This window comes from Triturus cristatus, chromosome 1_2 (genome assembly GCF_964204655.1).
Source record: "Triturus cristatus chromosome 1_2, aTriCri1.1, whole genome shotgun sequence".
Lineage (NCBI taxonomy): Eukaryota > Metazoa > Chordata > Amphibia > Caudata > Salamandridae > Triturus > Triturus cristatus.
In genome coordinates, this window is record NC_140580.1 from 151,826,282 (window position 1) to 151,846,184 (window position 19,903).

At 46.1% G+C, this 19,903-nt stretch overlaps 1 protein-coding gene across 4 annotated transcripts in view; it reads right to left on the reverse strand.

The window, feature by feature from the left end:
• The window catches only part of VTI1A (vesicle transport through interaction with t-SNAREs 1A), a 1,077,795-nt gene that overhangs the window by 434,862 nt on the left and 623,030 nt on the right, over positions 1-19,903 (reverse strand). The window lies entirely within an intron of this gene.

Consider the following 19,903-nt stretch of genomic DNA (forward strand, 5'->3'; position numbering starts at 1 on the left):
TGGCTCCAGTCAAGCCAGAGCCAGCGTCAGATGACGCCCCTCCGGCTCATGTCGGGGAGGAGAATGGGGGACCCGCAAGCACCGGGACAGTCGGCATCGGTGGAGAATGGGGATGGTGGACCCGCAAGCACCGGGACAGTCGGCATCGGTGCCAAAGAAGGTCAAGGCTGGTTCGGATCCATCAGTGGATCCACGGGGCCTGACTGGAGCCAGGGATGGAGCGGCCAGCAGAGATCCGCTCGGGGCCTAAGGCGGGCCAACAGGAACAGGCCACCCAAATATGAGGTGCATGGCCTCATAAAACTTACGGAGTTGGGCAGGGGTCACTCCGGCTCCTGGGGAGGAGGGGAGCTGGCCCAGACTCAACCACGAAGCCAATCCTCGAATAACAATGCTCCATCATCTCGTCAGAGGACTTTGATGGATAGGGCAAAGTTGAAGACCTCTTTGACTTCTTGCTCTTCTTCTTACAGTGGGACTTACCCAAAAATGTACTTTGATTGTGACGAGGATCTTGGGCTCTGTGACCGAAACCTTCCTCTCGACAGGGATAGAGACCATTGTGGTGTCGCATGTCAAGCGGCAAGGAGCTTTAGGGAGCGCTACCTCAAGGCCTTGAAGTGCATGGTGCGGCAGTTGATGCAGGTCTTCGAACGTGGTCACGCTCAAGGCACCAGATGCTTTCTTAGCTAACATATCTGCCACGCCAGGAGAACATGTCAAAAAAGACTTTGACAAAGTCGACAAAGGTCTTAAAAATGACTGGGTGTAGCTCTCTCTTTATCTGCGCTGACTGATGCGGAAAGAAAAGAACTGATGTCAGGGTGCTAGGGTGGAGTCTATAGTACTACACACTTGGCATGGGTAGCTAGATAAAGAAAAAGCAATAAAGCAAAAGCATGGGACCACCGAGTAGAATGCCTCAAGGAACCTGACCCTGACACCCCTCAGCATTCCCCATCACCCACAAGTGAGACTGATAAGGGTGGAGATTAATCCTACTTCTACCCTACATGCTTTGGAAAGCGAAGTGCCATGTTTAAGTAAGGGTCCGTGCCCTGGGGAGATACGCAGGGTGTGCCTTATATGAGGGCGGGAATGTATTGCATGGGAACAGGGGTGAGAGTAGTTCTTGCTGTGAATGTGAAGAGCTGCACTGATTCATATACAACGTGCAATAGGTTGATATTCCATACTACGCTCAAGGCGAATGTTTAAAAGTTGAAATATATAGCATGTGGATTTATATGCTGCAATGCCTTACAGGGTTTGTCTGTGCTATTTAAAAAACTAAGAAAATGTGTTTAAAACAAAATACATAGGCACTGCACACATATCATTCCCAGCGTGGATGACGACAACGCCACGCAGAGCCGATTGACGCCACCGACCGGTGCGCACAGGTATTGTTCACGAAAAAATGTGATGCCTGAAGATTATTCGAAAGTGAGGAATCTGCAACTAGAAGTCTCTATTAAATACTTTAAACATCTATAACTCCAGTTCCCTTATTGGATTTTAGTCTTTTTTTTATTAAAATTTACTCTATGTTTCTAATTCAGTTTGGTATTTTTATTGTTTTGCATTTCGGCTTATTTACTTTTTGGATTCTCTCAAAAAATAATGTACATCACTGCCCAACGTTTAGCCTGTCTGCTCTGTGCTATATCTACTAGGGGGTTTGAGCTCAGTTTAATTTAGTGAATTAAGGGTTCACCTTTTCAAAGGTTGTATTTGTTTCTTCAGGTGGGTAGTCACAAACCCCAAATAATAATTCAATTTATTATACTCTGGGATCGGCCATGTTGCCGTTTTTCTCTAATTGCTGCTCAGCAATAAATTAATATCAGAGAGGTGTTTGTTAAAATATGTAAGGGCTTAATGAGCAAGTCTAACTGTAACTTCACTTTGCGTGTAGTTTAAAAAAAATCATATTTATTCAGGTGTGCAGCATATCAATATAGCCATTGTTCATTGTGGAGAGTGGCCATGGCTCATAAGTGGCGAAGCCTGAGTATGTCCCGATTCCTCTCCCCTCCCTCAACAATGGTTATAAATAGCATATTACACTTCTATTAATTTTACAAAAATGTGTTGGTGGGCTGGAACAGATTAAAATTTAAAGATATCTGGACTTTCAATTTGCAGATTCTCTACAGATTCTCAAACCCACCAAGAATTTGGAAATCCTTTAAAAAGAAAATAAATAAAGGAATGCCACTGGACAAGGGAAGTTGTTCTCTTGTCCTCCACTTAGAAATTTTGAATCTGGCAGCGGATTCACAAAACCTTTGCACTATGAGTGGCTGGCAGTCGCAGACAAAGTTTCCCTCAGTCACAGGGCATTAACCATCCACAGCCAAGCTTCCGCTCCCATTACTTGTTGACTTTATTCTTATCTTTGACTATGTACAGTACTGCCCTGCCTTTGGCTAGGTTTGGACTATAGAAATACCTTATAGATACTTATGCCCCATTTTTCTTAACTTTTCTCCAACATGGTGCTTGGTACACTTCTTGCACGATGTAATGACCCAAGGCAGAGTACAGAGCACCGCATTGGGAAAAATGAAGACAAATTAGGACATAAGGGGGTGCAGAAGGGCATGACCTGACCCCCATGCCCTTGAGGGAGGGCCAAAAGTTTGCCTCATTGGCATAGAAAAAAAAGTTTGTTTTCTATGGGAATCACAGACAGAAGACCCAGCGTGCACAGTGGGGATGGACCATGCTTGAGGGGTTGGACACAGTTCCTGGCATAGTCCAGATCCTGTGGTCAACTTAACCTGCCCAGGGCCATACAGTGGGGGCTGGGTGCTCTAGCAGTCAGTTGAGCAGAAGACGTGGCCAAAGGCCAGGTCAGGCAGTCACCCCAAGCTGTGCCCCACGAGGAAGATTTGGCCTGGCAGGGTTCCTGCAGATGGGATGGGTTCATGGCCTGAACAAAGGCCAGGTCATTACGCCACCGCCACCTGCGGCCATATACAATGATGAATCAGTTGCTTTAATAGAAGTTGAATGTAGTAAATCATCAAATAAAAGCCAGAAATTCACTGTTTAAAAAACCTTTGAATTTAATTTAAACCACAATTTAAATAGTTATTGTTACGAATAAAAGAAAAAAACACACAAATTCACCATTTAACTCAGCAAACCCCAACTCTGACAACAGACCTGCAAACCATAAAACGCACACCAAATGTAATGCTTATGACCGAATATATGACGTTGCAACGCATGCGTTCACAACACATGCCTTTACAACACGGTCAGTACAACGACCGCGTTGTTACCACGCATACCATTACAACGCAAGTCATTACAACGACTTGTTGTAGGAGGCGCTGGAGTTTGGAATAGTATAATTTACTAATCCAACTTCAGTCTGTGCAACAGTAGGGAAGGTGTTGGATTGCAAGTCCAACACCTAAAGCCCCCTACAGCAAGTCGTTGTAATGACTTGTGTTGTAATGGCATGTGTGGTAACAACGTGGTCGTTGTACTGCCCGTGTTGTAATGGTACCGCGTTGTACCGACAGTGTTGTAACCGCTGTTTCCCCTTATGACCACACTCTTGGTATAACAATTACCAATTAAGTAACAGCAAATTACTGGTGTAACTTAACTACAGAGTGCTGGGAAGCACTGTTTGGGGTAGCCATGTGCATTAACAAATTTCATTGACATAACACAAAATAACATGACATAACATAAATGATCTTTCACGAGATAATGTTGAACATGATATACCATTAGCTCTTAAGTGATCTTTTAACGCAGGTTAACATTAGCAGTATTATTGAGACAACTGTGAAATATAGCATTATTTATTGGCTCGAATGTGTGGTATTTAATTATGTGTTTTTAGGAATTGTTACTTATTGTTATACCATTTGAAGGGTCAAGAACACTGCATTTTTAATATGTAGCGACATATAAATACAAAAGCAAACATTTATTGTGAGGCTCTCTGGCCCCTCTGCTGTTTTCATGCACCATGTTAAACTGGCAGCCGTGGGGATGGTAGCCATAGCTTCAGTGGTTACTTTGGTTGCGCTATAAGTTCACAGTAAGAGACAGATTTTTATGGGCAAATTTTTAGTCTCAACCCTATCCTAGTCGGAGATCCTGACAAGGAGATGTGGAAAACAGACCCACTTACCAAAGCCAGTCATACTTTAATGACACATCTCTTTTCTTTCTCCTGTCTCTTCAATTCTGTCGACAAGCATGTATGAAGGGTTTTTAAGGTGCCAAGCGGGGAGAGAGATTCAATAGCCCAGTGCGCTGTGGTACAAAATACCCCTCGTGTTTGCCAGCGGGGGCCATTGAAGTGGTTGCGTCCTCGCAGAATGTTATTACTTGCAGGAAACTGTGGTCTGCCATTGCAGTTTGTTCCGGCACCCCTGCTTGACGCTGTAAACCTACACTGCATTGGTAGAAGTTCAGAGGAATACATAGAGGAAGGTATTTCTGGCAGGTTGGACTGCTTCTTTTCAGCCCTTCATCTTTCCAATGATGTAACATGCGACCAAGAGTCTTTATCCATCCTGAGGTGTTCTTAACTCTAGGAGGCGTAATCATAATGGGAGGGAATCACACAACTAGAAAAAGAGTGCAAGAGTCTGAGAGTGAGGCTGTGAGGTGAGTGAAGGTACAATCAACATGAGAAAGCGAGCATGAAAGTAGAAAGAGAAAGAAGTCTCAAAAGAAGCACAGAAACACAAAAAAGAGGGCTAATAGAGCAAAGGGCGCAGTAGCACAACAAAAAGTCGAGAGTGCAACAGAGAGAAAAGAAGGTGCGACAAAGAAGAAAAAAGTGCATCGAAGAGACATGATGCAGCAACAAAAAATGTAGAAGGGTGCAAGAAGTGTGAGTTGCTAGTGCAAAAGAGAGGCATGAGAGAGCAACAGTGAGGTCAAAGAGAGCACAACAAAGGGGTAACAGCAACACAAGACAAAGTGATCAAGAGGGTTAAAAGAGACCAAACAAGTGGCCTGCGAGAAAGTAACAAAGAGGCGTGAGAGAGCTACAGAGGTATGAGAGAGAACAACAAAGAAACAAGATGTCACAACAAACAAGCAAGAGGGTGCAAGAAATAAATGTGAGATGAGAGCAATGGAGAGGTAATGGAGAGAGCAACAAAGAGGCACATAAGAGAGCAGCAAAGAATGACACAACAGAACAACATAGATGGACATGAGAGAGCAACAATGGGGGACAATAGAGCACAAAGCATAACGGTGGGGCACCACAAAATAACAAGAGCGAGATCAACAATGAGGGAAAAATAGGGCAACAAAAGGGTGAAAGGCAGTAGCAATGGGAACAGTGAAACCAACAAAGAGACCAGACAACTAAGCAAAGGGGCCAGAGAGACAAACAAAAGAATTAGCTAAAGCAACAATGATATGAGAGACAGCAGCAAAAGGACATAAGAACAAGAAAGCAACAAGGAGGCAAAAAAGAAATTAACAACGAGAGGCTACTGTGGTCAAGAAAGGGGTGAGTGGGCACAAGAAAGAGGTGAGGGGTTATAAGAAATCGGCGAGGGAATGTAACAAAAGGGAATCCTGTTGCACCAAACAAGAGGAAGTGGGTGGTAAAATCAAAAGGTGGTAACAGATTCAAAAAGGTCAAGCAGGAGTACTAAAGGGTAGTAGGTCAGAAGTGGAAGGATATGCCACCAAAGATGAGTGATGGCAAAATCAAAAATGCATGATAGCAGCTTCTTACATGAGTCGACATGTAGAACATCCAGTGACCTCGCTAAACCCCATAACATTTTCCTTGCTTGTAGTCACTCGTTCTACCAAACAATTTAGGAATTAGAGCGAATACAGATCATTTTCCTGCCTTCTCCCATGAAATGAAGAGTCAGCTTCTTTGATATGGTGACCAGAGGAAGCACCATACAGACACCTAATTAGTAGCCTTCGTTGCATGATGTTGGGGTAGAAGATTTTGGGAGCTACTTCTGGAAAGGTTCCTTAAATCTATGCTGTAGTAAATGTGGAGGGTACCACATAGTTTAAAAATCCACCAGCCAAGGTTAGGAACTTACCCAAACATCTTGTAAATAGCAGAGGGTAACAAAGGACGGGATGTCTCAGAAGACTAACATCGCCCCTTTATTAGAACTTTCGGACTGCTGAATCCAACAAGCTAAAACCTCCACAGGTGGGGGATTGAGTAAGTTCTCCATTCTAGCCTGTCTGCTGGTAGCCTTATAAAGTGATGGGTAGCCTGTGTCATTTGCCACAGGCTACCTCTTGGATCCAACCTCCAGAACGTAAGAAAGTGTGCCTACCCAGCCTAGAAAGCACAAGATCCTACTTGTAACACCTAGGAGCTTAGAGACAGACTGAAGCACCATAGACCAGTCTAGGTATTGCCTGGTAACAGACTGACGACCTACCCCTTTCACAGACCCAGGCCTTTGTAATTTTTAATTCACAGTCTTCTCTTTTCAGAATTTAAACATTTTCAATTCTAATTGTTTGCAACAGTATCATTGTTACTCATTTTTCTGATACAGCTAACAGGAATTGGCAAAGCCAATAGGCCTGGGTTGTTTTAAGCACATGTCCATCATTGTGTGTTCTCTGAATGTAATTAAAGAAAGCTCATTGAGAGGCACTCAAATACTAGCTAAGCAGCACACTGTGGGAAACACTGGATTTTAGTTTACATGTTTAAGCCATAACCTTAACAGTGGCGTAACAAAATGTGAGTGGCCCCTCTGCAAGATACCCCGAAGGGGCCCTCAAACTCACATGAGTAGGAGCTGAGGGGCACCCTCCAATATGGGTAAGCCTGGGGTCCCCCCCCCCCGCACCGCAGGGGCTGTGGGGGCCTTTGTTACGCCCCTGACCCTTAATTAAAGACCACACTACTTGTTCCCTTTGGCCACTTCCCACCTTTTTCATTTGATAAAGCCAGGGGAGTTAGCCCTAATTATTTAACAGGGTCATTCTGTAGCTACCCTTAAAGCAGTAGTATTATTCAAATCTATAGGGTTTCTGAAACAGCAGCCTGCTGCTTAAATTAGTAGCCTTGGCAAGTATGCATTTGTTTTATTACATTTAATATTCTATGTTATAATGTATTGCAGATGTTTATAGCGCTTCATAACCCTGGAGAGCACTCAGATTCACACCAGCTTCCTGTGTGCACTTTTTGAAGGGCCTGGTTAAAGTTGATGTATTACATTAAGCTGACTTGTGCTAATGCATTCCAATTTAAGCCAGGTGGTCGGTTTTTGCCAACTCTTGGTCATTTACAATGTACTTGTTGGAGCCGAAGCGCAGACGATTTGCTATGGGTGACCCCACCGAACCCGGAAACAAAGCCTCTCCCCCACTCGCCCCTATCTGCAGCCGCACTGTAGCTCCACCAGACGCTCCTCCCACTTTGCTCCAATCATTCACCCACTGAAAAGGGAACTGTAGCAAGTCTCGTCTGTGATCAAGCCACCCCAGCCAGATGACACATCCACTGCATGAATATGTACACTGCAGAGCAATCACTCACTCCATCATAAAAGATCACATAACGAATGGAAGAACATTGCATTCCTTTCATCCATACCCGCTCTAATAGCGGCGTCTCCAGTTCAAAACAAACAGATAAACACGCTGAAAGGAGCAACTAAATATGTGCGATGTAGCAGCGGTGTGTAAACAAATATGCCAACATTAAAATATTAAAGTAACACAAAGCAGGCGTGTTCTTTGCTTTAGGTTCAGGAAGAACGTCGCGGCTCCTGGCCCCTTGCACGTGTATCACATGGTAGTGAGAGGAGGTCAGGGGTCACTGCCTGTCTGTGCTTAAGAAGATATATTTGCAGAGCGCTGTGTGGGGTCTGACTTTAGGGCAGACACTACAATGAAGCATGCACTTACTGGGCAAGGGGCATCCCACCCAAACAGCATCACCCTGCTTCCTAGGAGGCTGTGGGAGCAGCTGATCGAGGGATGTTGATGCAGGTGAGGTCATTGCAGGCGTGCAACGTCCATAGAGCTAAACGGGCTTCAAGTTGGAAGTATGCACAGGCAAGTGCTGAAAACACAGCTTTAGGTGACTGCTTGTTTTTGTACCATCTGGGACATCAAAATAATGCTGGCAACTCTAATCATAAGACTGGGAGTTTGTTGCAGGATCAGCACATTATTTATTTCCTCCACCCTCGATCCCTGATAAATGCCATAATAGCAATAGTTTAATTTATATCTGAAAACCTACACTGCCATCAATAACATGCTGAGTTACTTCAAGTGTCTGGGAATGCACCCTGCATTCAGCCAACTCACTTCTCATTCTCGCCCTTCACTTTCACGCTCACCCTGCACTCACACCATTCACCCGCTCACCCTGCACTCACAGTGATCACTGTGCACTCAAAATGCACATGTGCTGTTCACCCTGTACCTCAACCTGCAGTCACATGAGCACACGACTCACCCTGCACTCATGTGACACTTCACTCACCTGTCCCCCCTCACTGCTCAATCTGACTCAAACAAGCCCATCACTAACCATGCATTCATTCGTCCCACTCTGCACTTACATCCGCACCCAAAATCATATGGTCACCTCACTCACCCTGAAGTCACTCCTCTTACCCTACTCTCACACTGTCGCATCGCTGACCTGCACTCAAATGGGCACTCCTGCCACCCACACAGCGCAGTGGGTTAATGTGCCTGCTACAAAGAACATGTACCATGCAGATCACAGAACTGAGTGTGAGTAAACTATGAGTAGCGCTATAAAAAATGAAATGTTTGTCAGAAAGGTGCTGGTGAGTGGTAGTGAGGGAATTCATGGAGGAGAAGGAAATGGGGAGGAACCTCAAAAAAGACTTGCACTGTGTGCGACCAGTGCTAGGGCCAGCCCTGGCTGGGAGTGTTGCACCCCCTCGAAGCTCGGGCCTAGTTGCACCCTGGGTCATAGCGCATAGAAAAATGAGGGCGCAGCACCATAATGTGCTAAGTGCTGGGATCTGAAAGGAACAAAGACATGTACTTTGACAACGAAGGATGTATGGTGCAGCCCTTAAGGAAACACACGGACGATGGGAGAATAGAAAACACACACTGACTGACCAGGGCGACAATGAAAGGAACCCTAGGAGTACGAGTGAACTACAACCATATACTCACCAGAAGGGCCAAGAACAAGCAGTACGGAGGAGCTAAAAGCATATTTATCGGTACTGTCCTCAGCGCTACAGTAATAAAACAGGAGGTCTGAAAGCACATACTATAACATACAGCATAGGGAGATAGGTCAACCGATGCCAACCACTGGCTCACTTTATTGTGAATGAAGGCATTCTGCCATTTCACAAGGTGCACATCCATACACAAGTACTTGCCCTCAGTGCCAGGGATACTACGACAACGTGTGAAAAAATATTTTGCCATTAGCCATTTTAAAAAATTATATATTGTTGAAGGCCCAGCAGCTCTCCAAGTAATAAAGTTTTACAAAAACCATGACGAAACAAGCATTGACAATGCCAAAACGCTGGCAGTGTAGCCAGCCATCTTGGGATTTGCCAGTAGGTGTTAGCTTCAGTGCTGTTGCAGCTTATGTCAGTGGTGGGTTTCTCCTCTTCATACTGCGTTGCCTCCAGAACTTCCCAAAAGTCCTGGCCAGGCAAAAGTCTGCATTCAAACATGGACAACTCATCGCAAGTGGATTAAAAAAAACATTATCGTACATTAGCAAATCTATTTAAAAAATAATAATTTTAAAATTGTTGCTAGTTAAGTGGATTGCCAATGTTCAATAATCATAACCGGCCCGAAAAAAGATGGCGGCTCCTGTCCGCCCTGAGTGCAGGGTAGAATAGAAGAGCTAAGGCCTCAATAACTGGGAACTGCGGTTTGCTGCTGTAGGCCGCGAAAACGGACACCAACGCGGAAGTAAGTCCTGTAATACTCCTAAAGAGTCCCTCGGGCTCACATTCGCACATCCCTGAAGTGCAGTAAGATTAACAGTCCGCAGACAATACGACGCTGCGGGTCCAGTGGGTAATTTGCCTGACACGTCCGGGTGTTTATGAAAACACATCACTCCCTAGCGCCATTACAAACCAACACGTTTGACAAAGGTGTCAGCGCCGGGCTGCAGAAAGCATTATCTGGTTTCCCCGCACGGGAGTAAATGTGCTAAGCGGATGTCAGTCTCTTGACAACTTCGCAGTTTAGAAATAAAAAAAAAATCTGTTAGAAATCTAATGACTACATTACACTTGATTAAAGCATTTACGGCTCCCATCAAAAAAAATGACAGCAAGATCAAAGATGTTAACTTAAATCTCTCTTCTAATTATACTTAAAATGCCACACCTCGGGCCGGTCTCCGCTTTTCTTTTTCAAACCCAGTTCTTCTTAAGAAAGATCTAACACTTCCGGAGAGTTCATTATCCAATAAGAGTATTCATAGCTTAAAAGCGATCCCCACAATTAGCCCAGACCTCAGGGGGCCTACTGTAGTCATTATTACAGGGCCTTGTATTAAAAACACCTTAATTATATTTGTCAAATTCATTTCATTAAAACCCATCGACACTTTAATTTTCAGATGGCAGCAGCGGTCGGGGCAGGCCACTGGCACCACCTGCCAACTGGCGGCAAAATAATCGAATTCCTGCGAGATGGGTGCCACTTCCTTCAGCATCCGAACGACTTCAGACTTTCATTCCTGTGTGTGGTTATGGGCATCGTAAAGAATAATAATTAATAACCCCCGCGCCTCCTAAAAAAGCCACAAACCTGATCTGAACTTCATACGCGACAACTAAATATATACCTGGTGCAGGTGAGGGGCCATGCCAGTCTACTAACACCTGGCTCCCAGGTGGCTTTTTTTCATGCAGAGGAAGGACTGCTCCATGCTGGCGTGTCTCTATATATAAACATAAAGAGCTCGAAGATCAAAGGAGCGGCTTAATTTATTCTCAGAATAACTATCTTGACTCAAAGTTTGAAAGGAAATGTCATTTGCAGAGCAGAATAACGTAACAAATAAGGGCCGCTTACTCACCAGGCAGGGTCTTTCATTGTGTTGTTCTGCCCAGGATACATTTACAGACCCAACATGGCCGACGCTGCCATTCAAGTGGCACGAATGGCTTTTGTGGATGTCGTAAAAAGTCTTTTCGACTGTGTGCTCTGCAGCTGAGAGAAAAAGGCAACAGGTGCCTAATAATATATATATTATCTACTGGCGGTCGCCGGTAGATAGTTATAGTTAGGACCGAGTTTCCATAGGAAATCTGAAAATTCTATTTTGAATAACTTTGGCGCCGGTTGACGAATCCTCGCGAAATTTTCAAAACTAATGGGGCGCTCCGCTAAGCTCCTACCCTGAAAGTCTCGGGGTGATTCGTCAAGCGGGGGCTGAGAAAAAAGGGGGTCCCAAAACGCGTTTTCCCCATGCATTTTCCCGTAGGACCTTTAGTCGAAGGTACAGCCAGAACGGCTGAACAGAATTACTTGAAATTTGGCAGAGAGGTAGTCCTCAGGTCAGGCATGTGCCTTTTGCATATATGGTGTCAATCTGTTCAGTAGTTCCTGAGAAAATTGCAGTTAAAAGCACATGAATATCTATAAGCGCGCATGGCGCGCGCACCCTAACGTGCGCCAGCGTAATTCTGATTGGTGGTTACATGTCAGTCAACGTTCGAATCGGTCGAAATCAGGAAGTGTCGGCCGCCATTTTCTGTGTTTTGGTTGTGTGACAGTGAAAAATAAATGTGGAGAACGTGAAAAGGGGGCAGGGTAGAGAGTTCCTGACCCCCTAGCCTTTGTCAGGGGGTCCCTGAAGGACCCCAAAGGATGAAAAAACATTTTATTTTTTTGTCAAAATATCGCGGGGTGCGCGCACCGTGCGCGCACGGTGAAAAACCTTAAAAAATATATATATATTTTAAACAAGCCATTCCATATTACAGGATACAGTCAATCTATAACTATATACATGGGTAGTTTATTGTAAAATAAATATATAAAAAATATAATAATACATACATAACTTAGCATTTAAAAAACCTTACAAATTCACTTAAAAAACCATAGGTTTCACACACGTTATAGTTAGGAATTAGCATTTAAAAAACCTTGCAAATTCACTTAAAAAACCATAGGTTTCACACATGTTATAGTTGGCTGGACATTTCACTCGTAAAAAACCATTGAAATTCCCCCGTTATAGTTAGTTCAGATAACTATAACTTGCGCAACCGCCACTCTATCACAAGGATGATGTCATGAGTGATGCCACTGACCATGTCATGAGTGATGTAATATCTGACGTCAGCAGTGGATTGCGGGCGCGTGAGTTATAGTTATCTGAACTAACTATAACGGGGGAATTTCAATGGTTTTTTACGAGTGAAATGTCCAGCTAACTATAACATGTGTGAAACGTATGTTTTTTTCAGTGAATATATATATATATATATATATATATATATATATATATATATATATATATATTTTCACTGAAAAAACCATAGGTTTCAGGGGCGTTTTAGTTAGCTGGACATTTCCCTCATACAAAACCCTACAAATTCCCCTGTTATAGTTAGTTCAGCTAACTATAACTCGCGCCCCCGCAATGCACTGCTGATGACGTCACATATTACATCACTCATGACATGGTCCAGCATGTCGTTGCCACCCAAATGCAAAATGATCAGATCCGGGGACTGCTGTCCCTCGTGCGCTCTTGTCTGCTCAACCAGCTACCGCAGTTGTCAGATCCGCAGGCCCCCCGACGCTTCCCCAAAGAAACGCCATCCCGTTCAGGCCCGGTGGTTTCGACACTCGATGCTGTTGTAACCGGACCATGGTGCGCCGCACAAATGAGTGTCCCAACACCCATACCACTTTTGAGGGCATACTAATGACGGAGAGAAATGGAAAAGTTAGAGTGATCAGGCTAGTATATCGATGCTTCAACTCATAATAATTCAGGACGCACATAGCGTTTGAAACAAGCTGAAGACCAACGCCCTACCCTTTTCACTGCCTCTACTGGTAAACCTGCGCCTGCCGCAAGGGTTGCTGCACCAATCCTAAATGAGTGCGAGGAGTAGCCCCTAGTTTACAACCCTAACATAGTCATGGCCGGCTTGAACACAGCCCTGAATTGGTATTGGGACAGACAATCTCCTTGCTTGTGTATGAACAGGGCCTGCCCCTTCTCCACCGGGCGGATCTTTAAATATGCTTCCATTCTAGTCACTGGGTATATTGATGACCCGGGTGCCGGGTTAAGCCTAATGGTGCACCCCTTTCCCAAAGGATCTGTTTTTGACCTGCGGAGAAAACTACCAGAGCTCCCTGCACTACCCTTGTGTCCTGCAATTGTAACCCCCCTAATTGGTCAGTCTTGGAAGACTTCACTAACTACCCCAGTCGGAAAGCCCCATAAAAAGCTAGGGAGAAGGTGGCACCAAATAAGATGCTCTCATAATTTGAGCAGCATACTGCTCGCAAGGTCCCTAATATGTCCCCCAGTGTGTTAACATCTAGTGGCCTTCTGTGGTCCTTCTTAACCCCTTCGAGTCTGGCCCAACCGGAAAGCACCTTCTTGACTAAAAATGTAGCGCCTGGATCACGTTCGTCTGCCAATTTAGGCAAGAAACTCACTGTCGTAATGTGTGCCCTAGCATAGGAAGCTGGCCTGCCCTGATCCTTTAACGCCTGTAAGAAGCTGCCTTTGGCTTCTGGACTAAATAGGCACCCCAGCCCTGCGCGTTGCACAAACATTCTGTACGCCTTGAAATGCTGTTGGTAAGTTCTCCGGGTGTGCTTGCTCAATGAGGCACCCACCAGCCCCGCTAAAGCGGGGCACCAATCCTCCACAGAAATGTCGGGAACACTGTCATCTGACCTTCTGCCTGTGGGCGGAACCTCCGGAAATCCTGCAACTTGGAGCGAGACAAAGCATCAGCAGCCTGATTCTCCACACCTGGAATATGCGCCGCCCTAAACAGCAGGTACAGCTTCAAGCAATCTAAAACTAAATGCTTCAAATGTCTTAGTACGTGTTTGCAGGACGCCCCTTGCCTGTGGATGGCCTCCACCACTGCCATGTTGTCAGACCAGAAGACTACCGATTTGTTTAAAAACAATTGTGCCCAAACTGTCACTGCTACCACAATAGGAAACAGCTCCAAAAAGGCTATGTTTTGGGTCAGACCGCTCTCATGCCAAGCTGCCGGCTAGTCCTCCCTGCACCAGAGTGACCCTAATACGGCTCCAAACCCCACACTGCCAGCTGAGTCTGTGAGTAAACCCAATTCTGTGCAGGAAATGGTCGGCACTGGCCATACCAATTTACCATTAAACTCGCTCAAGAAGCTGCGCCACACCTTCAGGTCCTCTCGCACCTCAGCCCGCAGTCACACATGATGGTACTACTGAGTCAACCCTGCCATTGCCCTCGCTATTGACCTTGAGAAGGGGCGCCCCATTGGGATGATACGCAACGCAAAATTCAGCTGACCCACCAGCACTTGGAGCTGATGCAATGTCACTTTCGCTCCGGCCAAGGCTGCATCAATTGCCCGCGAAAACGCCTTTACCCTGTCTACCAGCAACCTGCATTCCCCTACCACCATGTCTATCTCGATGCAGAGGAAGGACATGCACCTTGCAGGCCCTACGGTCCTACCAGGAGCCAATGGCTCCCCAAACTCCTCCAACATCTCCACTAGTTTTTTTTTGTAACTTTATTTATTGAGATTTTTCAAAGACACTGATCAAAAATTCAAAAGAAATTACAATCAACAATACACAAAAAATTAAAAAACGAACTGAAAAAAAGCGCAGGTCACATACAGAGTACAAAAACTTCATTTGAATAATATGGGGAGGAGGAAAAGGATCCATGACATTCCATTAACAGAATAGCAACTGCACAACAATAGCATCCCCTGAGAATACATTGTGAAAATACTGAAATAATAACCCCACATTGGCGGCACAGTAGTAAACATCACCTATCTATAAAGTTGACATTGGCGGGCAGACGATAATGTATCAGACCACACTAGTCCACCGAGTCCGCAGTAGCGGTGCGTTTGGACTCCTGATATTGAGCAAAGAGGCCCCAAAAGCTTAAGGGACGCGAGGAAGGTGGAAGTAATTCACTGTATACATCTGATTGGGTGTTACAGTACACCATGTCTCTTTCCCATTCGACCACTGTTGGTAAAGGCCCCCGCATCTATCTCATGGCAAGTCGGCGTTTGGCCAAAAGAAGACCCATTGCTGTTAATTTGCGCAGCTTTTTACGCAGGGGCTTTGTGTATACCAAAAGTGCGAGTAAAGGATCAGGTGTGACAGGAGAGTCTACAATGGCAGTGAGAGTCTCAAAGATTTGATGCCAAAACTCCGCCACTGGAGGACACAGCCATGCCAAATGGTAAAAACCTGCACCAGGGCTATTGCAACGTTCACAGCAATCAGAGTCACGTAATCCATACCTATACAATCGTGCCGGCGTGTAGTGAACCCTATTGAGAAATTTAAGGTGTGCCAATCTGTGCCTGCCATTAAGAGAGATCTTGCGGGTAACTTCACAGCAGTGAAACCAAACGTCATCCGAGAGCCGTTCCCCAATGTCAGCCTGCCAAGCCTGTCGAGCTTTCGTGTATGGAGATATCTTTGTCTGTAAGGCAGAAACATGTAGTTTAGAGACCAACTTGACCGGGGACTGAGGGACAAGGGAGGAGAGTCCATAGGTTCAATCAACTCCGCACCCAATACCTCATGCAGTGCATGTTTCGTGCGAAAAAACTTAAACTGCGTTAATGCAGTGGGTAGCTCCCTATTCGCAATGACCTCAGTCCAGGTGACAACCTTACCGTCCCGGAAAAGATCACCTATTTCAGACAACCCGAGACTATGCAGAGCACGGAGGACACCTCTGTCCGAACTAAAAATGAACCCGTGGCACCCCTCTATACACATGCGTGGCGAATATAGTTGAGCGCCAACATCTCCACTAGTTCCCCCAGCGCCTTACCACATTCCTCAGTTGCCGGGGGACCCATGACCATGAAATCATCCAAGTAGTGTACAATGTCCTTGCGACCAGTCTTGACAGTAAAGAGCCATTGAAGCATGGAGCTGAACATCTCAATGTACCTGCATGACACTGCACAACCCATCGACATACATTTATCATAGTAGAACGGGTGCTCTAGCTGAAAACCTAATAAATGGTAATCATTGGGGTGTACAGGCATGAGCCGGAAGGCTGACTCGATGTCTGTTTTTGTCATGAAGGCGTTGGGCCCTAAGTCACGCAGCTTCTGTAATACTGTGTCAAAGGAGGAATAAGTTACCGAGCACAGTGACGGATCCATGGCGTCATTCACTGAGGCTCCCCTCGGCGCCGATATGTTATGAATCATCCTAAACTGGCCTGGCTCCTTTTTGGGGAAAACTCCCAGTGGCCAATAAACATAACCGGGAAACGGGGGGGGGGGCAGAGAAAGGGCCCGCTATCCGTCCCTGTGCCCTTTCCTTACTGACCTTCTGGGACACGACTGAGGCATGCATGCGTGCTGATAATAGTTTGTTACAATGTGCCACCGGGGGCACTCCCTGAGCTGGAATGCGAAAACCCGTGGAGAACCCTTGGAAAATTGTTCAGGATACTGATTCAGCCAGAAAATCAGCTTCCCCTTTTTACTGGGGTGGGTAACCTATTTCTGTGGTGGCTTGTGGTCCCTGCCACTGTCTTTTCATTTTTTGTTACACTTAAACTCAGGGTGAGGGGGTGACCGTAGAACGCACACGCGTGTTTGAATTTACATGCCCCTGCTGGCCACGTACACTCTTTTCTGTTAAACGCCCAGCATGTCCCTTTTTTCTCGCCTGCCCCTCCCTGCGAAGTCCGAAAGGGCTGCTTCATTGGTGCCTTATTGTTTATACTCTCCAACCACACGTTGACTACAGTCTGATCCCACTCCATGTCGGGGTCCTCTACCTTCGCCCATCTGAAATCCCTGTCATAGTCCATGCATGCAGTCCCCCCTTATGTTGTATGAGCCTTCAGAATCTTGTTAGCATAACATATCACTGGGATAGGCAACTCAGGCTTCTTTTCTGACATCACCGTGGAGAAAACATTGAAACCAAACTGCCAATTAGTGATAGACTCTTCCACTCTAGGTTTCCTATCTCTGAAGGAACCCTCCTTACCCTCCTTGTCTTTGGGCTTGACTTCCCGTCTTTTTGGTCTGATTAAGGAATAAAAATATCTATAAATTGCCCTTTCCAAATCTTTTCTCCCATGTCTTGTGACACATGCGCAGCCAATTTACCGCGCTTAGATAACACTGTATCCTGGCCCCCAATCGCTGTGGACTTGCCGTCTGCTGGCTTGTCCGAGCTCTCCACCACCTTACCTGTTGCGGTCCCTGTCGTTGCCTCCGATTGGGCGGGGGCCGCTTGACCCTCCGCTGGAGAAGCCACGCTCACTGCCTTGCCCTGCGCCTTTCCTAAGCGCGCCACCTGTTTACTAATCTCATGAAGGGCACACTCTGTGGCAGACTGTGGCACCATGGTGCCACTGCTGCACTATCGGCCTTACTTGGTGCCCCCGGTGCTGCCAACTGCGCCAGCAATGTAGCCACGGATGCCAATATGCTGGCTGTGGGATTCGCGTCCCCTCCTGTCTGCTCTTTAAGTTTGCCTGTAGCTGGTGGGACCCCATCACCCGGTGCCCTGGCCAGTTCTGGCAGTGCCCCCCCCTGCTCCTTCTGCGGCGCTGGTGTCGTGACCAGTGGCTCTGCTGGTCCCTCTGGACGCACAGGATTAGGCACAGGCGCCCCTGATTTCAGCTAATATCGTCCCCACCTCGTTGCGCTCTCCTATCTTTTGAACTGGTTGCACCGGCTCTAGCAGCGGGGGTGCAATGAGAGTCTCTGGCAGCCGAGGCGGCCGCTCCGGTTCCGTGCTCCCTTGTCCTTTCTTATTGTTTTTGTTATGCCTGGGGGCCTTGCCGCTCTTCCCTTTGTCCTTGCTTGGCTGGGTCCTGGGCCTTTTCTCGAGGTCTGGTATAGGTTCCAATTCCTGATCCCCTTGCTCGTCCTCACTACTATCATTTTGGCCCAGTTTAGCCAACACCAGCTTCAAGAGCTGTGCGAGGTCTGTATCTACACCCTTGCGCTTTTTACTGTGTCCTTTTTCGGGCATTCTCCCCCCTGTGTCTGCTGACGCCCCTTATGTACTCTAATGTGATGGCACTCTACACAAATTCACTTGGTACTCAATAGCGTCTCCTGAAACTTGCTCATGCTGTTCTGTGCCTGCCGAAACGTGCACTGCCACTCCTTTTGCGCTCGAACTGGGCCAGTCTGCAACACGTGCCTAGTGCCGATTGCTCTTCCTATCTGGTGCCACGGTGTTTACACTGCCCTCAGATGTTGGGTCACAGTCACCAAATCCCTACTTATTTACTAGCACGCATGGTGTCCACACTGCCAGAAATTGCTCGCGGAGGAGCCCTACCCTGCGCACGCTCTCCCACTCTAATCTCGTGGCACTCGCTCTTAAAATAGTGTCGTGCCACAGTCACCGAAGGTTCGCCGATAATAAGACCCCAGAGCTAATTACAGGGCCCTCACCACCGGTGCGCGCAGTGCCCCCAAGCGCCCGGCGCGGTCGCACGCAGTAAGGCGGGAACTTTAAACTAGCCCGCTACCCCGCTATGCGTGCCGTTATGCCCCCACATGCCTTAATCGCACCGGTCCCCGCTCGCTGGAGGGAACATGGGCCGAGAATTTGTGATCAGTTCCGGGCAGCCTCCGAGGGCCGATGGCGCTACCAATACCAAGGAATACAGGAAAACCACACACGTTGAACAATAAAGGCTGCCCGAAACCCGCCCAAGCCCCCGACACCTTACCTCCGTCCACAAGGGGAACCCGCCTGAAAGGATGCTAGCACCGGCACGGCTGTCTGCCCAGAATTCCCAACGCGATGCACTGCTACAGCCCATGTCCCCGCCGCGAGTCTGCCCGTCCGACGCACTCCTCGGAGGACAGTTTGAAGAAGCAGCACACACTCCTGGGACCCGGCGCGGAAGAGAGAGGGCCATCCTTGCGGCTTAGAGGCCTAAATAGGCCATTGCTCTTCCCTCTTTCCCGCGCCGAACCCCAGGCTGTAAAAACGTCACGGGCCTATGGTTTTTTCAGTGAATTTCTAAGGTTTTTTAAATGCCAATTCCCAACTATAACGCCCCTGAAACCTATGTTTTTTTCAGTGAATTTCAAAGGTTTTCTAAATGACAATTTTGAATGTATTAATTGTTATACTGATTTTTTTGATACTGATTTACTACATTTTTTAAACTATTTATTTTTAGATATATATTTTTTAATTACATTATAATTACATTATACATTACAATACAAAATATACTTTCTCAGAATGAATTACTTTAGTTTAAATACTTGGCAAATAGGCAACAGACTTTTAAGTACAGTAGTTACAGTTGTTGCAATGGGCAACATAATTTCAAACACAAAGCAACACTGAGCACAATGTGAATTTCTAGTTAAATGCAATTAGTTACTTTATGGATTACTTTTCTAACCACAAGACTGGATAATAGATTCAGTCCTTGGACATCTCCTGTAAACAGTTGAGTAAAAGCGCTTTGGTTACAGTAGTGATTTTTAAGGAATATTATTGTATTTTAAAAGTTGACACTTAGAAACTTTTTCCCATAGAATCACCAATGTTATCCTATGGCAGAAAATTCACTTAGCAGGTAAGTAGTGTTATCGTTACTTTTTCTTACTCAGTGGTGGATCCTGGATCCAGCTCTGGCCAACCTCCTGTAAACAGTTGAAAGAATGTGTTT